Source organism: Ictidomys tridecemlineatus, chromosome 2 (genome assembly GCF_052094955.1).
Source record: "Ictidomys tridecemlineatus isolate mIctTri1 chromosome 2, mIctTri1.hap1, whole genome shotgun sequence".
Classification (NCBI taxonomy): Eukaryota; Metazoa; Chordata; class Mammalia; order Rodentia; family Sciuridae; genus Ictidomys; species Ictidomys tridecemlineatus.
The window spans coordinates 33,599,984-33,621,745 of NC_135478.1; the positions used below are offsets into that span (position 1 = coordinate 33,599,984).

The 21,762-nt window shown below is 36.8% G+C and overlaps 1 long non-coding RNA gene across 1 annotated transcript; it reads left to right on the plus strand.

Moving 5' to 3' along the window:
* Positions 1 to 2,527: 2,527 nt before the first annotated feature.
* Positions 2,528 to 19,086, plus strand: LOC144369781 (uncharacterized). The gene is made up of 3 exons (XR_013429546.1): positions 2,528 to 2,695; positions 4,509 to 4,621; positions 18,890 to 19,086. It is a non-coding gene; the product is annotated as an uncharacterized LOC144369781 (long non-coding RNA).
* The last annotated feature ends 2,676 nt before the right edge of the window (positions 19,087 to 21,762 follow it).

Consider the following 21,762-nt stretch of genomic DNA (forward strand, 5'->3'; position numbering starts at 1 on the left):
TCCCTATTGTCCCTCAGTGTAGCTATGCATGGTGATTCACACCTATAATCCCAGCTGCTCAGGAAGCCGAGACCAGAGTATTGCAAGTTCAAAGCCAGTCCCAGAAGCTTAGTGAAGCCCTGAGCAACTTAGGAAGGCCCTGTCTCAAAATGAAAAAGAAAAGTGTTGGGGATGTGGCTCAATGGTTAAGAGACCCTGTGTTCAGTCCCTGGTGTGTACACACACACACACACACACACACACACACACACACACACACACCCCTCTTTAGGGTGAGTTGGTTCTTTCAGAATGGGGAGAAGAACAAGGAGTCAGTCCACAGGGTAAACCTCCAAGGAACTTCTTGATATTAAACATCTTGTTTCTGAAACCACACAATGAACAACAAGTTTCATTATTTAGATAACTTTCCTTTCTGAAGGGTGAACGGTTCTCCAGTAATTTCTGATTTCAATAGATAATAAGAAACATTTTATTTAAAAACCACCTGAGGCTTGAGATACAATAGTGAACTACAATTATTATAGTTTTTTACCTTGAGAACGGTTTTCTTTTACAACTGATATTAAGATCTCTGTGAAAAATGTTGGCTTCTCAATCTACAGACTAAACAATTTATGTGATTTTCTGGCCTTGCCAAGAGTCCCCCCACACACACACACACCCATTATCACATAGATCTAAAATGGCATTTTCAGATCAAGAACACAACCTTGCAAATAAATTTCTGGAGCCGTGTTTCATTAAAACCTTGCAGTGGCAGCAGGAAGGAGTGGTATTGGAGTATAATTTCACTTACAAAATCAAGCAGAAAATGAATTTCTCATTGCTCAGAGCCTGTTATCAGTGAGCATGAACTGTTCAAGGCCAGCTTCTGAAATCAAGAGAGCCAGTTCAGGGGAGCATTAAATTACCACAAAAAGAAAAACAATTTTTATGATTGAGTTGTAATGGGAGAGGGGGAGGAGTTTTACATGAAATCCAAAATTTATAAAAGTTGTTTTATAAAAGATAACTTTAAATCCATTATAATGCTATAAAATCCTAATTTCCTAAGGCTATTAAAATGTAACACTAGTCCTAACTTCCTGGATCACCATAATGTTCAGTTAATTATAACTGAAGTCTTTAAAAATATGTGACAATACTCCTGCCAGTGATGAGCAGGTGATTAGTGATCCAGGTCCCACAAGGTCTACAGGGAGGTCAGGCAGAATTTACCCAACCTATTGGAAGTTCTCTTACAGGATTAAGTAGTTCCTTCTGAACTATTCCAAGGAGAAGCCCTTGGTGCTATATTGGCAAATCATATTTATTTATCTCTGTAGTCCTTTTACATATGAGAATCAGGTTACCCATTCAAAGGCACTTTGACAAGTGAGTGCTTTGATCTCAGGGAATGGGGCAAATGGCTTTGTAGTGTCTCCATTCCCTCAAGGACAGATCATGAAAAATTAGAATAAATTATCACAGTTGTGAGAGATGAATGTGGAAAAGAAGATTGAGAATCAATCTTTGAAGTTCTTGGATTTTAAACTCTGTTGACTATCACTGTATACCAAGATCCTGCCTTTGATATATATATATATATAAAACTGGAAACCCACATATAATAGGTTTCCAGTTTCAGCTGTTTTGTGTGTATGTGAGTTTTCTCTCCCCAACTGGTTTGGCAAAATAATGATTGAAAAATTTATATTATTTTTTCCTTTCCTTATCTACTTAGATTAATTTTACTATGTTGCACATCACAATATATAGATCAAATTACAATAAACCACTATAACTTATTCTCCACATATGCAGTCATGATGATCTTTACAAAACAAAGAATCCATCAAGGAATGATATTCCCATTTATAAAGGCTTTAGATCAGTCCCTTTATGCTTACAATGAAATCCCATTGTCTTTTCATGGACATGATAGGGTTATCACAGGTTTTTTACCTCATTGTCTCCCACTGTCTCCTCCAGTGGTTCTATTCTGGCCTCACTGATCTTTCTCTTCCTTGGTTATTTTGTCAGTGATGTTCTGGCTTTTACCTCCACTATCTAGAAGGATCTTTTGAAGACCTCTGCTGGCTGACTCCTTGTTCTCATGGAGCTTCTAGTGCAAGAGTCTAAGACTCAGAAAGACCTTTAATTAATCCGCAGGTCACTGCCTCACTTTCATTCTCTTATATTCTTCTTAAGACATAACACTATGTGAACATATTTGGCTTATTTAATTACTTTCTTTAGACTATCTGACTCCACCCGTTTTACTATCACTACTTATTAAATTCAGATTCCATAAAGGGAGGATATTTATATCCCCATCACCTATAACAGCACATGCCTCTTGCCCAATGATTGAATAAAATGAATGGTGTGTGTGTGTATGTGTGTGTGTGTGTGTGTGTGTGTGTGTGTGTTGTGAGCACTCCTGATTAGAGTTATTGCCTTTGGAAGGACTGGCACATGAATACATGAATTAAAAACAGAAGAAATAACTAGCTCCTCTCCACTTTTTTCCCTCTCCCAGCAATGGTAAAAGGTCTTGGAGTATGAATCAAAGCATCTTTATCCTAGTCAATGATCTCCTGTAAATCATGTGACATCTCATGCAGTCTCATGACCTCTGTATGCTCCTATTTCTTCTTCTATCAATATGGAAGGAAAGGATTTCTAAAATGTCTTCCACTTCTACAATCTGGTGAGTCTGCTGGAAATTCCAGAACTGAGAAAGCTGAAGTTGAAGCAGATGTTGATATTTTTTTATATGAGGTTGAAGATAATGGACAAAGTAGCTATAATAGGACTCTGAGTTTGTAATAGGTTTATGTCATAGAGTTTCGTATGCATTCCTTAGTAACAGAATGAGAGGTAGAAAGTTGTAATTCCCACCACCAATTGTCTGACTAGAAGAAACAACCAGACTTCACAGGTACCGTCTGTGACAGATGGCATTGCAACTCACAGCCACTTTGTTTACATATGGTACAGACAAAAGTACTGGTTGATAGAGCACTCTCAGTTTTCAACTGTCTGCTTTAGTGTCATGTGGGTAGAATTTTAGAAGGGTTTGAATAATTCTGATGTGCCCTGTGAGGCCTGGGTTCTAGTTTCATTTCCACTAGTAAGTAGTTGTATGTCCTTTTGGAAGTTTGGTCTGCAGTGAACTCATCTTTGAAACAATGCCAACCCCCCCCCCCAAATTCCCTGAAATTGTGATTCTAGATTTTATCTTTCTGAGATAATGTCTATTGTAGGCAAGATTTCATTTACATACATCTTTCAAATTCTGTAACAATGGAAAAAAAATGGTAAAGAATGAAAGACATAATGGGAATTATAGGGAAGAAGTGATATATTAATGATATCCATCAAGCATATCAGCTATCTTGAGGGTGGAAGAGAGACTGAGACGAAGAAAAAGACAATAACATGCATTTCTTCCGTCCTTTCATAAGAGGCATTTTTAGCTCAGGGTAAGTAGCTGGAATGCAGTATCATTACTCTGGGCCTGTTGTTCAGTGACCTGTATGAATGGTTATTAATCTATAAAATGATCACTTATATAAAATGAGAAATTCAGAGAGCAATAGTATCTATAACAGGAAATTTAAGCTCTATAAAAATAAAAAGAAATATTGCTAGTTGTTTTAGTTCAACTCTTTGCTTGAATCAGCTGGGTAAAAGAAAAATCATCTTCAAAAAGCACTGAGACTCAATAAGATAGTGAAAAGTTACTAGGGCTAGAATAGAGATATGATTAAGTCCCAAGAGGCAAATCAGAAATGCCTCATCATGGGTTCATTACCAATCCTTCAGAAGGATATAAGAGACAAAGCCATTTTAATTTAAGCAAATAGTACAGAGACCAAAGTCCTATGGTTTTATGGTCAAACAAACACATTTTATGTCCCTGATTCCAAGGTGGGTGTTCCAAAGACGTGCTTTTTTCCTAATGTCATCTGTGGACACTTGCCATTGGTAGCAGAGCTTTGCTCTGGTCTGAGACCTAAGAGAACTTCAGTGTGGAAGTGGGTATGTGGACTGTACTCAAGCAAGTTATCTAGGTGGTCAACAATAACCCTTGGTCCTGGATTGCTACAGCCTCAAGTTCTTAGAAACAGGTAACAGAAATTCCCCCTACAAGAAAAGAAGAAATAACTCACGTCTAAAATTATTTCTAAAGATGTTATTTAATAAGATATGCAAAAAGTAATAAAGAAGTTATGATACCGTGTTGAAAATCAGCTTTGAGTCCCATTCTCCCAGTATTGAAGATTATACACCCAAGAAACACTGAAGCAAGAGCAAAAATCAGTATTTAAAGTATACAACAGAGAAAGAGGGAGACAGACTCTTCCCAGAGGGGGTCCAAGTTGGTGCCCAAGGGAGTGGGGGGGGGGCTTGCCCCTTTTATCCTTTCTTCTCATGCTCTCTCTTCCACTTATCTCGCCTACATGCCTAAAAGATGGGAAAGGAGCCTTCTAAGGGTGCCTCTCCATGTCTTTTCACAGTGGCAGGAAAGGAGTCACCCAAGAGTTTCTTCATTAACAACTTGTTGGAAGGAACAATTCCCTGGAGACACATAACCTTGGCAACATGTTGAAGGAAGGAAAATGCTCTAGAGGTATTAGCATTTTATTTCCTTTTGAATCAGCACTCATCTTCCTAACTCAATCATTTACTACCTACACTGACTATTCTTTTGCCCCCCTGGCCTCAATTCTCTCTCTGAGAAGGGAACCCTTATTGCTATAAGGGAAAATGGATGATGACCGCTCTGGCTGCTTTGACCTGGGAGGGGATGCTATGGGCAAACAGTTTGAGTTTCCTTTTTAGTAATGTTTTGGGCCAGTTAAGGGGTCTATGGTAAAAGTCTGGTTCAGAAAGAACAGGTTGTAAAGTAATCTGAGCGGTGGATACTTCTATGAGAGAAACAAAACAACATGAGTATTGAAATAAGATTAATAAAAATAAATGTCTCAGTATCTGGATCATTGTAATGAATATTATGATGATGATAGAAACCAAAAATCTCTCACCAGGAGAGCTAAGAAATTATTCCCATAACAAGGCCAGTGAGGACATGGCCTCTATTTGGGAATGTAAATCTTTATGAATATTAGTTACATTGCCAGAGTGAAAGAATGTAAACACAACACCTAGTTTTTATAATGTCACAGATGCCCTCATAAGATGTAGCTAAGATAAATAATGTCATATGATTTTAATAATATACCTTTTGTGGTATAACCTCTGTATTTAGTAGAGATCCTTTTATTTCTGTTATTTAAAGCTAGATAATCATAAACAGATCAAGTCTGTCTATGTAGAAGGTTAAGAAGATTTGTAGGCCCTAAATTGGCTAAAAAATCCTGACTCTGATAGTTTTTTGATAGTTATCAGGCACTCCTGTTTAAGAATCCCTCTTTTGTAGCCACCTGTCTTGCTCACTCTCAATGGGGCTAACACAAGTATACATTTTAAGTTACATCAAAAAAAAAAAAAAACTATTCTCTTTTTCTTTAAATGTCCAGGTATGGCTACATTTTGGTTATAACTTGTTTTGCTAGGTATTTAAGACCAAGCTGGTCAAATTGACCTTGTTCCTATATATCGTTAAGAGTCAGCTGAGTTCCTTTAGGAGGTTACTCCTGGGAGCTTCAGAGCAGCCTCTTAGCTCCTTTAGTGACATCTTCCAGGTTGAGTCAGTGTCTTTTTGATCACATGGCTTCCCTTAGAAATGTCAGGGACATCTTCCTCTTTAATGACCCTCCTCTTTGCAGCATGTGCAGTGGATAGCTTCCTGTTTTCCAGGGTCTCATTGATCCCCCCTGATAAGGAAGTTATGTGGCCCAGAGTTGTAAAGCCCTTAGAGAAGTCCCCTTCTTCCCTGAGTTTGAGCTGACCTCAGAGGACAAGATCTAAATATTTGCTACTTTTTCTTTCTTGGCCCTTTTACTTCCTTAATTTTAATCTCCAAGTTTTGGTCTTAAACATCCATCAAGACAGTTTTACCAGTCTTAAAGTAAGAGTAACAGGTTTTACCTTTAATATCTATAACTTTATAGTTATTTTATATCTTCTATTTAATTGAGTAGAAGTTACACCTTTTATTTAATTGTGTTCAGTATTAATACTGGAAATCAGCCTTACATCTTGTCTGTCCTGTAGGTGATGGTCTATTATCTCAACTTAGGTTGTTAAATTAGAAATTGTACTTCTCTAAGGCACTATCAGATAACAGTTACAAAGTTTACAAGAAAAATGTGAACTGAAATTAATGAGAATCAAAACATTGAATTTGTATAATAGCTATGAACCAAGAAACATTATTTTTATAATCCCAAACCTTTACTTGAAACTTTAGTTTGAAGAACACCATCTTGGTAAAATGTTCTAAACCTTATACTTTAAAGAATTGTATGCTTAGAAGATATGAATGCATCTACTATGTAAGGAAGCCAGTAACAGTACCACAGTTACACTGATGTTCTTATATTAAGCAAGTTTAGCTTGTAAAAAAACATTCAGCATCTGTAATGCAGTGTACTACTCTAAAATAACAGTTGTTATTTAACAAGAGTTGTACAAAGCCTGATTCCTTTAAGACTAGTTTCTCTAAATAATAACACATAACAGACATAAGAGATTATATTGACAGATAAGAGAAGAGTAATGCTTTAAGAAATCCTTGTTACTTCAACACATAGATTAAACTTTGGTATGTATCAGTACATTAATATTTGTCCTTGAGAAAAGCCTTAAATAGTTTTGACTGATTGTTCTGCTTATATATAACCAATTTAGTTCCACCAAAACTTTTTTATATTTACCCTCCACATACCTTCTGTAACTTAGACATTTCATAACTTTTACTTTATCACACAAAGACTTTCTCATCCAGAAACATTTATTTTTCTTTCTTCTTTCTATAACAAAACATATTTTCATATCTAGAAGCTTTTTATATCTCTTTTCTGTTAACCCTGTTTAAATTCACATTCTGAAACAATCTTTATAAGGTTTATGAATTGAGACAAATTATACCATTTTAATAAGATGAAATACTTTATTTTATAGTGCTTTAATTGAAACCCAACTGGAATGTCTTATACTCTTTGTGTATAAATTATACCTGATAGAATCTTAACTCTTAGTAACTTTGTTTTAATGAAGACACAGACACAAATATATCGCAAATCTTTTTTCATTTACCCATTTAGGAAAACACACATAATATTTATATATATTACCTTATAGAATTCAAGAAGTCAAGAGTACTTGATTTTATATTTAGCAGTTGATGGTTTAGCACTCTAACTTTGGAAATTAATCAAGTGTCTCCTCTAACAAACATAGTTATGATTAATCCCATTGATGTTAAGTCTAATTTACTCATTTTTAATTGTAAAAAATCAAGATATCAGGCATTTGTAGTTAACAGTACTAGCTATCTCTTCTCTGTTGAAGAAAAATCCTACAAGCAATGAATATTACATTCTAAACATTTTATAGAAAGCAACCTAGAAAAAAAACTTGTGAGTAATTTTAAAGACATCTTTATTCTCATCTGTCTTTAAATTGAACATTTTTTTAAGTCACATGAACTAAAAGGTATTTGGATCCATTTCTCATTTAAATTTTAATTTATGATCACATATTGGTACACAACCAGTGTCACTCCACATCAGGTACAACCACAAGAATGGGGAGTTATACTCTATGTATGTACATATGTCAAAATACACTCTATTGTCATGTATAACTAAAAAGAACAAATAAAAAATTTTAATTTATTAGTGCTCATCTAGCTACATGTCAGTTTTGATACTATATCCATGATACATGGACTCATGCACATATGTAGACACAACAACACAATATAAAGGTATGTGCATATACATAAACAGATGGGAAACAAAGATCTGGTAGCCATTTGTAGGCAGCTCTCCACATGTAGAGGCAATGCTATAGATATTTATTAAAGCCTCTATTAGATTGAACTAGTAGAAAGTTAGAAATTAAAATAGAGCCTATTAGACTTTTACATTATGACTTAAATATAGGGCAGGCCTGTACAGTTGGAAAAGCTACATGTAATATCTGACAGTCATGGTAGACTATTCATATTTCATCAAAAGTTCAATAGATAGTCATCAGATTTATTCTCAACATCATCATGTCTATTCCCTTTTTAGGCTTTTATGAAGGAGATTTTCGAATGTGTTTGAGAGTTAACCCTTGAAAATTGGCCAATGATCAAAACAGTGCAAAAACCTCTATAGTTTAATAAAATAGGATGATCAGAAAAATATTTTAATTTAGGCATGCAGTATTAAATATGAATTCACCATAAAACCATGAGTTCAAAAATACAATTTATAAAAAGAGTACTAAAGAAGATGACATGGCCAAAATCACTCTAGAAAAGGAGCATGCAGAACATCTTTATCATATCAGAATTCACTTTTTAGCTCAGATGAGAGACAGTTCAGATATTTTAAAAATATGAGAGCCCTGAAGTTCTTAGGTAAAGATTCTCAAAGAAAAGAAGATTTGCTCATATGAGATCATTCCATTTTTCCTTCCTGTGCTGTAACATTAGAGAGGAACTTGGTAAGAAAGCAGGGTAGAGCCAGGCATGGTAGTGCATGCCTGTAATCCCAGTGGCTCAGGAGGCTGAGCAGGAGGATCAAGAGTTCAAAGCCAGGCTCAGCAAAGGCAAAGCACTAAGCAACTCAGTGAGACTTGTCTCTAAATAAATACAAAATAGGGCTGGGAATGTGGCTCAGTGGTCCAGTGCCCCTGAGTTCAATGCCCAGTACCCAAAACAAGAAAGCAGGGTGGTAAAGTGCAAAAGCAGATAAGATACTCAGCCATTGAGGTCCCCCAAGTGGCTTGAATTTAAAAGTGACACTCCCCTCCCTCCCACTTTAGTCTCAACTGGTTCTCTCCAAGCCTTGTAAGTCTTGAAAGCTCTGTAAGCCCTGTAAACCTCTGTAATTTACATTTCAAATGCATGCCTTGGAGAGACAGAAGCTAAGAAGTAAGGGAAGCTACTGTTTTGAGCAAAACTTCATGCATAGGGAATTTTAACCTTTCATTTTCATTTCCCGAGTTGGTAATCAGACAAGGTTTGGATGCAGAAAATTATGAGACATCATCTCCCATCAATATGTGAGGAAAAGGCTCCCCTCTGAAGAACATGAAAGGAACAAATGAAGGAGATAAGAATCCATAGATACCTGTACTGAGTACTGTTACTTTGGAGAGGGAAATTATCCCAGATGCTCAAGCCTCTAGATCCTGGAGCCTCTGGCAGGCAGCAGTTTATTTCTCCTTCCATGGGTGACCTCTGGATTTAACTGCTGCCTTAGCAGCGTGGTCATAATCTTTGTGCTTTTTTATGGGTGGCTATGAAAAAGATCCAACCCTCCATATTATCCATGCTTACCATGTGACTTATAATCCCTGGGAGAACATGGGACCCCTTTTTGTAATGAATCTTGATCTGTCTGTGTTGAGGCTCCATTAGTTAATGAACTTTGGGGGCAGAGGATTGGGCCTCAGTTAGAATGGAGGATCATAGCTGAGTCTAAGTTACATTTTTGGTGCTGTTTGTGTCTTTTTTAAAAAAAAAAAAAAAAAAAAAAAAAACAAAGTCTGAGAAGTCCTTAGGCCTCCATATAGAACCTTGGACTATTTCCTTCCTTTTTACAGAACAGCTATAGAATGGTACTAAAATATAGATTTCCCTCTGATGGCCATGATTCTCTATCATATCAAGAGTTGGCATGGAGACCATGTTTGGCAGCAGAAGAACACTAGGGGTAAAGGTTGGGATAAAGAGTTTATACTCATAGTGGACTGAAGGAATCTTTGGAGGGCTGTGGAAATAAGTCTTCAATTGGCAATTAAACAAGGTGGCAGAGCACAGAGGAGCACAGACACAGCAATGGGGAGAATACCTACAGTTTTGTAAAGCCTTAATATGCAAACAAAGGGAACCCAGGCGTTTTCTTAGGAACCATTCCATGTCTTTGTCTCAATGCTAGAATCTGAACAGCTAGAGTCTGAACAGCTAGAATCTGAATCTGCCAAAGGAGGGGAGTGCTCAGGAGGGAGTGCAGGAGAATGCAGCACAGCTCATTTGGAGGTACATGTGTTATTCAGGCTTTTGCTCAGTGCCACTTGACTGACCAGTTGCCACATGAGTTCACATAAGGGCTGTCAGGAGAGGAGTTAAGGGAAAAACCTTTGAGGTTCACTGGGGAGTGGCCCCAGCCTGAACCTCTAAGTTGTTCCAACCCCTGTCTGTTTCCATGCATCCAAAAGCATACCAGGATTAGACACTGTATACTCATGCCAAATGCACTGAGAGCCTGGGTAGGATAGTGAGAAATGGCTGTGGCAGAACCCAACATGCCCGACCCACAGGACAGGTGATGGGAGCCACCTACGCCATGAGTCCTGTCACCCAAATCTTTTAGAATGGTGGCTTGTACTCACTGCATTTAATTAGCCAACAGGTGCCCGTTATTGTCCTACAGAAAGAAAGGGACAGGAAGACACACCTCAGAAAGTTGTGCAGTGCGTGCAAAAGAGCTTACCTCAATGACTATCTCGGTGGGACCTCCAAAGATGACACCAGTGTTGAGAATCAGGTTGGAGTCCTGTTCCCCGTTGTTGAAGACTGATCACCCAAGAAATGCTGAGGCAAGAGCAAAAAGTTTTATTTAAAGAATAGAAGAGAGAGAGAGAGAGAGAGAGAGAGAGAGAGAGAGAGAGAGAGAGAGAGAGAAAACACGAGCCACAGGCTTCTCCACAGAGGAGAGGATCCAACTTGGTGCCTGAGAGAGTCAGGTTGCCCTGCCCCTTTTATCCTTTGTTCTTATGCCCACTCTTCTCCTTATCTTGCCTACATGGTCAAAAGATGGGAAAGGAACCTTCCAGGGGCGCCTCTCCTAGTCTGCCCAGAAGGGCAGGAAGGGAGCCCTCTAGCAGGTGTTTTATCAACAACTTCTTTTGGGGAGGAAAAATTCTCTGGAGGCAGGTAACCTTGGCAACAGGTTGGAGGAGGGGAAGTGCTCTGGAGGTATTAGAATTTTATTTCCTTTTGAACCAGCCCCATCTTCCTGACCCCAATCATTCATTGATTACCATGACTGTCCTTTTGCCTTTCCCCCTCCTCATTTATAACATAGACCTAAGACAACATGAGCAAGGTTAAACACAAAGACTAGGCAGCAGACACAAAACCATAGTGCTCTACCAATTATGATTATCAAATAAAATATAAAATAGCTGTGCTTACTATGTTTGTAATACTTAAAAATGGCAGATACTATAAATATGACATTGTGAAGTTAAAAAATAACCTAATTGAAGAATTTTAAAAAATAGTTACTAAAATTAGGAACTCTGAAGCTGTATTGAGATTAAATATAGCGGGGTAGGGTTGTGGCTCAGTGATAGAGTGCTTGCCTAGCATGTATGAGATACTGGGTTCAATTCTCAGCACCACATATAAGTAAAAAAAAATAAAGGTCCATTGACAACCAAAAAAATATTAAAAAAAGATTAAGCATAGCTAAAGAGAGAACTGATGATCTTGAAGATAAATTTTAAAAAGTTACTACAATAAAGAAGGGAGTGAAAGACTTGAAATACTGGACAGAGTGTAAGTTATGTTGAGTGCAGTAAGAAGTTGTAACTGATGATTAACTGTTATCTTAAAGTAGGAAAGATAGGAAGTGGGAAGAAGGTCAGAGGAAACATTCAAGGGTATAGTAGCTAGGAACTGTCTAGAATTTATGAAAGACATTTGTGTACTGATTTGAGATGCACAATTAAACCTAGGCAGGACAAATGAAAATAAATATAAACATAGAAACAACACAAAAAGATGAAGAAAATAAAAAATAAGAGGAAAAATCTTAAAGTTAGCTAGAGAAAAAAAGAGTCACCAATTGTGCTGAGGAGTTATGTTTGTACTGGCAACTGAGTTTTAGTGAATGATTCTTTTCTTTTCAGGTGGACTGTTTTATTGATTTTTAAAAAAATAAATGAGAGTGGAATGCATTACAATTCATATTACACATATAGAGCACAATTTTTCATATCTCTCATTGTATTTAAAGAATTTTCACACCAATTTGTGTCTTCATACATGTACTTTGGATAATGATGCCCATCACATTTCACCATCATTGCTAATGCCCTACCCCTTCCACCCTTCTGCCCTATCTAGAGTTCATCTATTCCTCCCATGTTCTCCCTCCTTATCCCACTATGAATCAGCCTCCTTATATCAGAGTAAACATTTGCATTTTGGGGGGTGGGGATTGGCTAACTTTACTTAGCATTATTTTCTCTGACTCCATTCATGTACCTGCAAATGCCATGATTTTATTCTCTTTTATTGCTGAGTAATATTTCATTGTGTATATATGCCACATTTTTTATCCATTCATCTACTAAAGGGCATCTAGGTTGGTTCCATAGTTTAGCTATTGTGAATTGTGTTGGTATAAACATTGATGTGGCTGTGTCCCTGTAGAATGCTGTTTTTAAGTCCTTTAAGTATAGTCCAAGAAGAGGGATAGCTGGGTCAAATGGTGGTTCCATTCCAAGTGTACCAAGGAATCTCCATACTGCTTTCCATATTGGCTGCTCCAATTTGCTGTTCCACCATTAATGTATGAGTGTACATTTTCCCCAGTCCTCGCCAATACTTATTGTTGTTTGTATTCATATCAGCTGCCATTCTGAGAAAACTTCTAGAACTAGTAAATGAACTCATCAAAGTAACAGGATATAAAATCAACACCCATAAATCAAAGGCATATCTGTATATCAGGGACAAATCCTCTGAAAGGGAAATGAGAAAAAATTCCCCATTTACAATAGCCCCTACCCCCCAAAATACTTGAGAATCAACTTAAAGAGGTGAAAGATCTAACCAATGAAAACTATAGAACCCTAAAGAAAGAAATCAAAGAAGACTTTAGAAGATGCAAAGATCCACCTTGCTCTTGGATAGGCAGAATTAATATTATCAAAATGACCATACTTCCAAAAGCACTATACAGATTTAATGCAATTCTAATAAAAATCCCAATGGCATTCCTCATAAAAATAGAAAAGGCAATCATGAAATTCATCTGGAAAAATAAGAGACCCAGAATAGCTAAAGCAATCCTTAGCAGGAAGAGTGAAGCAAGTGGCATCACTATACCAGACCTTAAACTATACTACAGAGCAATAGTAACAAAAACAGAATGGTTCTTTTAAAATGTATTTCAAGTATATGTGGATTTTCTAGTACCCTTGCATTTGGTTTTAGTGTTACAAACATATTTTAAGGAAAATAATATTTATAAATATAAAGAGAGAGATTTTACAATAATAAAAATCTTCAGTTTAGTAGGAAGATAAAAATATTTAGGCAGGTAATATCATGGCTTCAAGATATATAACACAAAAATGGACAGAACTCTAAGGAGGATAAATTCATATTCAACTGGAAGATATTTTAGAAAGATCTTTTAAAAATGGATTCAACAAATAGACGAGTTAGTAAGAATTTAGTCCATTGGGTCTGTCAATAAAATTGTCCTAGCAGACAGAGTATATAAAACTCTGAATTCAACATTGGCAAAAACACTCACTCTATTTAAGCAAAATTTGGGAATTTACAAAAAATTAACTATACTGTTCTACAAGTCAACTCCCAAGGAATATAAGGTTCTGAAGCAACAGTACAATTAAGTTAGATTTCAGTCTAGAAAATCCACATATATATGAGATACATTTAAAAATAACTCATGTATTAATGAAGAAATGAAGGTAGAAATTGGAAAATATTTGGTGCTTCCATGAAAAGATGACCTATAAGACAAACATTTCTGGAAAGGTGAGTTGAGCAGAGAATCTGGGGAGGTTAAGAGAACATACCTGTAGCACGGTGGCCATATTACCTGAATCTTGGGATGATCACTTCAGTGTTACCTATAGTAGAGATCTCATTCTCCCACTTTTGTTTATCTGAAAATGTCTGTGCCATTCTTTCTTTTAAACTAAAAGGAATTGTTGCATTAATTTCCAAAAGCAGATCATATCAGAGACGATGGCGCCACAGGACTTGTACACACTCATCCTGGAGTGCGTGTGCTCGGCAGGAGTGTATTGATTGTTGTTGGTCTAAGCCTTCTAGTATCATTTGTGTTTTTAACTTTGTTCATGAGCTACTTAAAAATTATTTTAAAAAATGTAAACAGCAAACAGATCCTAGTTGGTGGTGATAAGTGTGGACATGAAGAAAGCAGGCTTCAGCGATGAACTGGGTATGTACGTGGGTAGAACTTCGGAAGTGCTTGGCAGTCAGAGCTTGGAAAAGGATGTGTCTTTGAGCCAGGGTTGAATCATAAGGAATCAGCTCTGCCAGTGGGAATGAACTTAACCATGTTGGAAGTGTGAAGGAAGGGAAATGAGTTAATTTTCTGTTACTGCTAAACATTTCCACAAACTTCCTGCCTTAAAAAACCACATGTTTATTACCTCACACTTTCTCTGGGTCAAAATTCTATCCTATTTTACCTAAGTCCTCTGCTTAGGGTCAGGCCTGAATCATTATTGCTGGGCAGTATTTTTTATCAGAGCTTGGGGTTCTATCCTCTGGGTATTCGGCAGGATTCAGTTCCTCTGGTAGGAAAACTGCTCTGGTCTTTTGCTGGATGTCACAGGGTTCTTTAACTCCCAGGAGCTGCCTTAGTTCCTAGTCACATGCTTCTCTTATGGCATGGTGGCCTACTTCTTTAAGGACAGAAAGGAAGTCTGTCTTTAGTCAGATAAGATGGAGCTGTCAGGGGAAAGCAGGAAGCTGAAGCCCTACACCTCAGTTCTTGTTTTCCAACAAAAGAAAATGTAAAGTCAGCCACCAAAAGTAACACAAGAGAACTTTATTATAAGCAGAATACAACAGTTACTAATAGGGCATTATGTAAAAATGTGGATGTGTAACAGATGTGATTCTGCAATCTGTATTTGGGGTAAAAATGGGAGTTCATAACCAACTTGAATCTAATGTATGAAACATGATATGTCAACAGCTTTTTTAATGTTTTGAACAACCAATAAAAAAAAAAGAAAGTAAAGTAAAAGCAAAGTGAGGCTCAAGCTGAGAGGACTCTCAAGGGAGACAGTGGGCCGTCTCCAAGCAGAGAACAAAGGAGACAGTGGAGACAGTGCTGTCTCCAAATGTATTACCAATTGATGCTTCCCAGGAGAGCTGGGGACCACCTCTGTACTCTTTGCCAATCAGGTGTTCAACTCCTCCTTCACATAGGGCACTGGAGTTTTTGACCTACTTGGTCCTCTCTGGAACTGTCATGGTGGCCATCCTACATGGGGGGCTTCTTCTACAACTCAATCTCATGTTAATGTGGGCACTACGGTCAGTTGCTGGTTAGACGTTACCTTAGTGCACCTGCACTACTAAAGGAATCTTCCTTTCCAGACAATTAGAGACACTTATAGCCATAATTCCTAGCTTTACATTAACATCAATGACTTCCAATTAGCTCCCTTGCTTCTGTTTATTTATTTATTACAAATTAACTACCATCCTTTGCTTTCTCATCTACTTTGGAAGTAGTTTAAAGAAGACGCTCAAGTAAGTTAAAGAACACTTATGCATCTCACTATTCATTGATAGCTACTGCCTAACAGAGTCATCACATCTTTATTGTGCTGCATAACCTACTTGAGAGTGTGACTATCCTGTTATATTCACGGGTTCTGTTCACATTCAAGGGAAGATTGTATCTGTTCACATTCAAGGGAAGATTGTACCCTGCACAAGAATCTTGGTGGACATCTTAGAATTCTGACTGTCACAGGGCAGTTAAGTAAAAATATGTCATAAGCAAAGACAGGCAATGTAGTAGGGTCTTCTCAGCTTTGGTAGGGATCTGGATTTTGTCATAATTGCGATGGAAAGCCAATGAAGGATATAACAATCCAGCAGTAGAAAATAGATTTTCCTTAGGGGTATATAATGTATGATTCATGAACTGGGGTTTGCTTTATGCATTAACTGTTAATTAACTTAAACACTGATTATAAACAAAGGGAAGTTCTAATCAAATTTGAATGTCTTGTTTTGAAATTCAGATCGAAAATGTATGCACATATCCAAAACCCATTTAATTTAAAGGTGTCTTAGTTTTCTCTTGGATAATAGTAATTTTCACTAAAGAGTCAGTTTTTTCCTCTTAAAAATGATTAGCATTAACAACAGAAATATAGAGAATTTGACATTTGATATTGACTATATTTGCTAAATTTGTTCCATGAAGTGGGTTTTAGTTGATGTTTTGTTTTTGTGATATAGATGCATTATGCTTACAAGATGAACCTTGAGATCTTTCACAGAGAAAGCCTTCCTTTGAAACTCTCTCCTAATATACATGCATCTGCTACCTAATTCTGGATATTGTCACACGGGCTTTTTAGAGGAAACATCTCCTAACAGGCCACAGGGATGGTGGGAATCCTTCCTTGGTGAATATTCCTTCCATTCGTTTGTTTAATTACCAGATGGTCCTTGATCATAGTTAGCAAACCTAATTCTTTTTAATTTTTTTCCCCAAAGCCTTACAGAAGAATTCAAGGTATAAATCACATGTGTCGAACTTCTTTCTTAATAAAACCATCATTTAATGTTACCATATGCCACAGTTTATTTTTAAGTATTCACTAAATTGGACTCAATAGGAGCCTTTCCTTTCTTGCACTTTTCCTAAACTAGTTCTCTGTTTAAATTCTGAGATTTTTAAAGAGCATTCGTTTATCAACTGTAAGAAGCAACTCCTTCTCTCTCTCTTTGGCTGGCTCATACTTCTCCCTGATGTTAAATGCCACATTATTCTATAATTGGATAGTGCTGTAAAATAATTGAATTTGCTCTTTTTCTAAGACTCCTAATGTGAAATGTAAAATGCAGCATTTTCTGTTTGCTTCTCTGACTTTGCAGTTTTAATTTGGGCAGTTGAAGGGAGAAGTTATGGTATGCCAAGCCTAATATTTTCTTGCATATTTTATCTGTATTGCTGTTAAAACATGAGTAATGTACATGTATACACTAATTACTTTGTATTATTTCCAGATACACTACAAGTTCTTTTAAAAATTTTTAAAATTTTTTTTGTAGATGGACAGAATATTTAATTTATTTTTGTGTGGTGCTAAGGACCACACCCAGTGCCACACATGTGCTAGGCAAACACTCTGCCATTGAACCACAGCCCCAGCCCCACTCTACCAGTTCTTCAAATAAGTTCCCAAAATTAGAAATCAAAAGGAAAATAGGCACACTGAGACTAAACCTTTTTCCCTTCTCAGATGTGACATAAGGAACCACTTTTCCAAGGTTACCCCTGCCACAAAGTCCAAACACCAGCAAGAACTCTTAAAATTTGATGATTATTTATAATATTTTCAGCAAGAATTAAATGTGATAAATAACTAAGTATTTCTGTATATGGTGATGAAAGCTATTTTTCTCAATTGAAATCCTAATGTTAACTACCTTTCAATATTTACACCTTTTGCAAATCTATTATATTTCTGTCAAGGGAAACAATGCCACTTTAAAAAAATACTTTTTTTTAGTTGCCAATAGACCTTTATTTTATTTATTAATACATGGTGCTGAGAATCGAAACTGGTGCCTCACACATGCTAGGCAAGTGCTCTGCCACTGAGATATAACGCCAGCCCACAATTCCATTTTTGACAGGCCAAATCTGTACAAATATAGCTTATATAGAATGAAGTCACATTTTTTAATTGAGATTCTCAGTTAAAAACAAATTATACTTTAATTTTAGTAGTGAGGAAGGACATCAAAGTATTGCTTATGATGAGAGCCAGGGCTGTTACTGGTTACACATGATACACTTAGGACTGGATACACACTCACACACACACACACACACACACACACACACACACACACTCCCTACCTACAAGGAAAATTTTTTCTTTCATAGGTTTATATTTTATTAGTTTCAATGTAATTGCTATGGAACTATATTAATTTGTTAATAATAGAAAATTTCAGTTCTTCTCCGCCTTCAATAGTTTTTATAGTTTTGACTTTTTTTTTCTTTTTGCTACCAGGGATTGAACCCAGGAGTGCTTAACTATTGAACCACATCCCCAGCCCTTTTTAAATATTTTATTTAGAGACAGGATCTTGCTGAGTTGCATAGCATCTTGCTATTGCTGAGGCTAGCTTTGAACTCACGATCCTCCTGCTTCAACCTCCCAAGTCAGTAGGATTATAGGTGTGTGCCACTAAACTCAGGTAAATTTTTGACTTTTAAAACGGTATAATTGACCTAGTCCTGATTCTATGTGACTGTTTCTGGACCCATTGTTTGAGTAGATATTCAGATATCTAATGTTTTCATTTTTTCATTAAGTTAAAATATACCATTTGGGCACCAAACATGCTGGATGCATGCAGATTAAATGAAAATACATAGTAATTGCTTTGTTAAATCATGTTTAACAAAGAACGGCTTCCACAGAAATGTAAAGAGCTTCTATATCTTGAATGTGATTTTCGGCAGGTAAATCAGGCTCTTTCCTTGAAGTCTTTATTCCTGTCTCTTATAATGAAACGTCTCTGCAGAGCATATGCTTAGCCCTTCTGACACTCTCAGAATTTGCTCCATTCAGAATTGGAACAACATTAGGACTCATTATGGTCTTGATAACTTGGCCAATGTTATTCTGAAATAAACAAATTCTAGCTTTTGTTAGTCGATGACTTTAATCCAAGTGATTTTCTTTGTTCCATCTTGAAATCCCTGTCTTATCAAAGGAATAAATAATGAAGGAATCAGTCTACAAGGATGGAGAGAACTGGAAAGGAGAAGAACAGCAGTGAAGCACAGCCTCGGCTGGAAGAGTGGTGACTGACACAGGAAAGTGAAACAGGACCTGCTAAGGAGAAGCCCTGCTTTTCCCAGAAAGTTCTGGAAATAGGGGAACCAATAAAATATCAATGAAGGCTGAAAAGAGGAATATTAGTGAAATTAATATATCAGGTATTTATCATTCTCACCATTTGCAAGCATTTACCTCTTCTTCTTATGCCTGATTGAAAAAACAACAACAACAACATTAGATAGTTATTGTGAGAAAAACAGAAACAGAATTTTAAGGTTCTGGGGCACAAAACAATAGGTGAAGTCAAAGGTGAAGTACCAGAATCAAACCAGGAACATAATTGCATTCATCATGAGATCCTCAGTGACCCTCTTTCCAATCCCCAAGATGTTAGTACCAAGGCTTATGATTGTCCAGGAAGGAGTTGATAGAATTATTCCTTTTTTAAAATGTATTTTTTAAAATTTTAATTAGGTATATATGACTGCAGAATGCATTTTGATTCATCGTATACAATTGCAGCACAACTTTGCAACTGTGGTTGTACATGATGTAGCATCACACATGTGCAGTCATACATGTACCTGGGATAATGATGTTCATCTCTTGATAGAACTGCTCTTTAGGTTAATGTGTCCTCCCTATTAAGACCTATAGATGAAAGTATCCGAAGTGCAATAATTAAAAAGTTATTTGTGCATGGTAGGCTAAATCTGCATGACATCAACTTTGTTATGGACCTTTTGTAAGATAGTCTCTTGGGTTCAGGATTTTGGCTCAGCCTTTAAAAGTGTCAGTTTTATAACAAAAGTCGAGAAGTGCTGATTGATGCATTTCTGAGAAATAAATTTCTGGACGTTTGCAGAATAGATGAGCAATGATCTCATAATGTCTTTGGGTTCTCTAGAGGCCAACCTTGAGAAGGAGATTAAAGAATAAGAAGGCTATTTGAGAAGTGATCCCAGGGAATACTAGAAGAAGAGTAAGGAAGCAAGATGGGAGAAAAGCGGCCAGTAAAGGGCTCAGTGTTCATCAAATCACCACCATGGGTTCCTGGAGCCAATTGATTATGGGCATCATGGGACCCGGTGTAGAGCACATGTCAGGGTCATTCCTCTTGAGGTGTCAGGGAAATGGAGTATTAATGTGCAGATTCAGATCTTTCATTGGTGAGGGCCTCAGATTTAGGTGGCAAAGTGAGCTTCAGAAGCTGGGGAAAGATTTCAAGTAAAGCAGGGACACAGGTGGAGGTCTGTAAGAAGTGCACTCAGTTGGTAGAGTTAGGGAACTTGTGTGGGGCACCAAAAGCATCTGCTATACATAATGAATTACTCATTTGCTCATATATGCTGCCTGGATTGTAATATACTTGGGCTGTACAGATGGTTAAAGACCATGATCACACATGATAGACTTCTTTATATTGTTTATTTAAAAACTAAATAGATAAGCTTTACAAAGGAATTATAATGTCTATTCAAGTTTCATGGGGGTGGGCAGTGCTGATTTCAATGATTTTTCCCTGAGATTTTTTTCCATTTGAAAATGGATTTTTGCGGGGTTGGGGATGTGGCTCAAGTGGTAGCGCGCTCGCCTGGCATGTGGCCCAGGTTCGATCCTCAGCACCACATACAAACAAAGATGTTGTGTCCGCCGAAAACTAAAACTAAATATTAAAAAAAATTCTCTCTCTCTCTCTCTCTCTCTCTCTCTCTCTCTCTCTCTCTATCTATCTATCTATCTATCTCTTTCTCTCCTCTCTCTTAAAAAAAAAAAGAAAATGGATTTTAAATAACCTGATAGTAAAACTTCTCTTCTCCTGACTGGATCCCATCCTTATATTCAGGGAAAAAAAATTTAAGATCAGTGATGGTGCTGATTGCCAAATTGAATTTGTTATAAAGTAAAACCCCAGAAATGCATCTTATGAGTAGAAGCAGGTTCTAAGAGTCAAATCAAATTAGAGGAGAAAAGGAATGAACCTCACTAATACTGGGTCATAAAATCACAGAAGAAGAATCAGCTTAAACTTTTTGCTGCTTTTTGAGGCTGAGAGGCAAACACTTTTGTAGAAAAGATACTGATTTATTATGGCCTATCCATACAGAAAACACACCAAATTTTTATCTGAAAGCAGTACTTATTTTCACCACACATGCCTACGTTTATTTATTTTCATTGGTTTTTTCCAATGTATGCAAGTGGCCTTTACTTTTGTCACCTACCAGCAGAAAACGTTTCCTGGGGAAGGTATGCAAGGTCTAGGTGCCAAGACCCTTTGTCATATTTTCAGTCTGGTAGCAGCGTGTGGCTGGAATGTCTTAGATACAATCCTGGTTGAAGAGGCTATTTTCCTCTTCAAATTGAGATCTATTTTAGGAGTGAGAAACAGCCTGTATGTACCTTCAGATTAATTTTTCTTCCAAAACATTCTTCCCATGGAGTTATTTCTCTGAACCTTTTCGATACAACGTCTGATTAAGTCATTATTTTTCATTATAGCCATGCAGTTTTTCCATATTTCTCAAAATGAAATTTATCATTTAGTATAGTTGGTGGTTGGCTTGGTTTTGTTCATATTTCTTTGAGAAGGATTTTAGAACGTCACTTCATGAAATGCTTTAAAGTGTTACAAATGTTTGGAGTTCTTCACATCTTCATAATTGGATGACTGCTGTATAACCTTTAGTATTTACTAACTTAGTTGTTGTCTATTTTGCACTGGGAGAATTACTTCAAAAAATAAACTTCTCTTAGCACATTCCCGACACTTTACCAGTTGTAGAATTACACTTTATTTTTTTT